At 43.3% G+C, this 2,648-nt stretch overlaps 1 pseudogene; it reads left to right on the top strand.

Moving 5' to 3' along the window:
* Positions 1–1,006: 1,006 nt before the first annotated feature.
* LOC130048665 (uncharacterized) lies at positions 1,007–2,157 on the top strand (annotated as a pseudogene).
* Positions 2,158–2,648: the final 491 nt, after the last annotated feature.

Genomic DNA, 2,648 nt, shown 5'->3' on the forward strand with positions numbered 1-2,648 from the left:
TGATGCACCAGATGCGCATTTCGACAAATAATGTCTTTTCAAAGAAGTCTGAGTAACAATTTTCTGTAAGATCAAGAAAGAGAAACCATGTAGGAATCTAATAAATCTAGTGGTTCTTAATATGTTCTCCCAGCTGCTGATGTAGGTGAGATAACTTTAACCTCCCCCTTACACAAGAACATTGGGGACATGACCAGTGCCTCCCCATCTTATCTGTTTACAAAGATCTTAGATAAGGGTCAGTCCAGCATTTTACTACATCATCACAGCTCAGGCTCTACTGCACTGAACAACATCCATTATTTGAAAAATACTGCAATTTGAAATTGGAAAAATTGAAAATATCCCAACATGCCAAAGTTTGAGAAGGGCAATACCCAGGGCTTTAAATTCAAATCTGTGCCTTCTAATAAGGGCATGCAGAGAGTGAAAGAAAAATTGTACCTGCTCCATATGAAAGACTGCCTCCTGAAATGGATCAGTTAGTGAAGGACCCTCCTTCAGCTTCAGAAAAACAGGAAATGCTCCCGCGGCCAGGGTGCCACCATTTGTTACGCTCAGGAAGCTGAAAAATGAAGGTGGAAATGAGTGCCGGAATGCTCAAATGCTATACATGTAAGTAAAAGTTTGATTAATTTAATGATCATCGATGAAATTTTCAAGACATTTTTGGCAAACGAACCACCTCGTTATATGTTACATCAGAGAATATGAAAAATATAGCCCCCCCCCCCCCCCCCCCCCCCCCCCCCCCCCCCCCCCCCCCCCCCCTCAGAGAGTGTTTCTCATGAAATCTACTGCTAAATGTAAATACATGCAGATATATGTAAACTAAGGCATGATACAAGCAGTTAATAAGTCATGCATCTGACTAATTACCAATCTGGAAGATTTAAACAACTATATTAAAAAATACATCAGTTGTAAGTGTTGTATGATAATTCTCAAAATCTAAGGGAAGTAACTGCCTGTACACTATTTGCACTCCAAACCTTTTATGAGAGAAATGAATACTTCTCTGACTCTTCTTAGGGTAAACCAGGACTCGCACAGGCTGCTACATCTCGGCAAGACAGCGGCCATGTTTAACAAGGTGTTCCGCCTAAACCAGCAAGGTATTCCAGACTGTCGGGGTATCCTGACTTGGGATCTAGACACTGAGGAGAGGCGTGGCCTTGCCACCCGGATGAGGATGACATGCTCTGAGTGTCCGTTCCTGTCTGGCCTGTACAATTTGTATGAGGAGGTAGAGACCAAATCCCCAGGGAGAAAGGCTGCCACTGTAAACTACGGTTTACAAGTTGGCCTAAGTCAAACCCCTTTAGGAAATGATGGGTTGAGGAAAATTCTACTTTCAACCAACACCCCTCCCCCTTCACGTAAGTCCCTACAAAAATCAAGTAACAAAGTTCTGGCCAAAATTGTCAACCTTAATAAAGAGGATATGAGTCACAGGTGTCACCAGCTGGTGGAAATCAACACCCTCAGGGGAAATGAGTCCCCACATACCATCTCTGTTCAGAGCGAAGGTATGTACAATAACCCCCTGTACTCAAGGGTGGGTGAGACACCATTCCAGCTGGCGACACAAACTGTGTATTCTTTTGCAGAGAATGTCACCACAAAACATCAAATAATTAAAGTGGTGACAAAAAATAAAATTTGCTCCAAACATGGCCACTGTTGACCACTGTTGTAGTCCTGGGGTATGTGGGGCAAACCTTCCAATGCATCACACCATAGGGGATGAGTTCACCTGGGCTAAGGAGGGAATGGCAGAACTCCTCAGTGAGACTGGCCTCGAGGTACAGGAGGTAACCACTGACCCGAGCGGCGCATTCCCTCTATCAGGATGGGCTTCTGAAAGAACAACCAATTCATTATATCGACACTCGGCATTGTCTGAAAGCATCAGAAAGTCTATCAAGAGAGACGAAAAACAGGCACAGGTCATGCCTGGAAGAAACAAGGCTGAAAGAATAAAAACTTTGCATAATTTTGCCTTAGATGCAGTAGACACTAGACTGATGCACAGCCAAGATAAATCAAACCTATGAGGCATTTGCAGGGGATGCTGCAAAGATGAAAAACAAGCTCTCATATGCTAAACTTGCAATGGTGCATTGCTACATGGGTGATCATGCATCATGCAGATAACACTCTCTGGTGTGCAAAGAGGGATTAAAAAGTAACTGGTTAAGAAAAAGTACATATCTGAGTGACAATTTCAAAATACCCTGTTCGGCCGAGAATGAGAACTTGCTCCATGCTTGTATCTCAAGAAGATTGTCTCCAGCTGTCCTGGTCAAGACGATCAAAAACTGCAACTCTCAGAAGGTCGAGAGCTTTAATCGAACCCTGCGACGATCTCTGCCTCGCAATGTAACATTTCCGAGGAACTTTTCCGGTCAGGTGCACAATGCTGTCCACTCTTCTAATAATGGTCCGGGCAGGTCTATTCGGGGTATCTGTGCAGGGGTAGGTGCTGTCATCCCCACCAGTAGTTCAGTGGACAAAACCCTAGATAAAGTACAAAAAGATTATGAATTAAACAAGGCTTATCGGAAATTGTCATCCCACAAAAGTAAAAGAGTTGTCAAATGAAAAAATTGTACAAACTTTATGAGAGGCATCAAGAAGTCAAATAC

This window comes from Ostrea edulis, chromosome 7, assembly GCF_947568905.1.
Source record: "Ostrea edulis chromosome 7, xbOstEdul1.1, whole genome shotgun sequence".
In the NCBI taxonomy this organism is placed as follows: domain Eukaryota; kingdom Metazoa; phylum Mollusca; class Bivalvia; order Ostreida; family Ostreidae; genus Ostrea; species Ostrea edulis.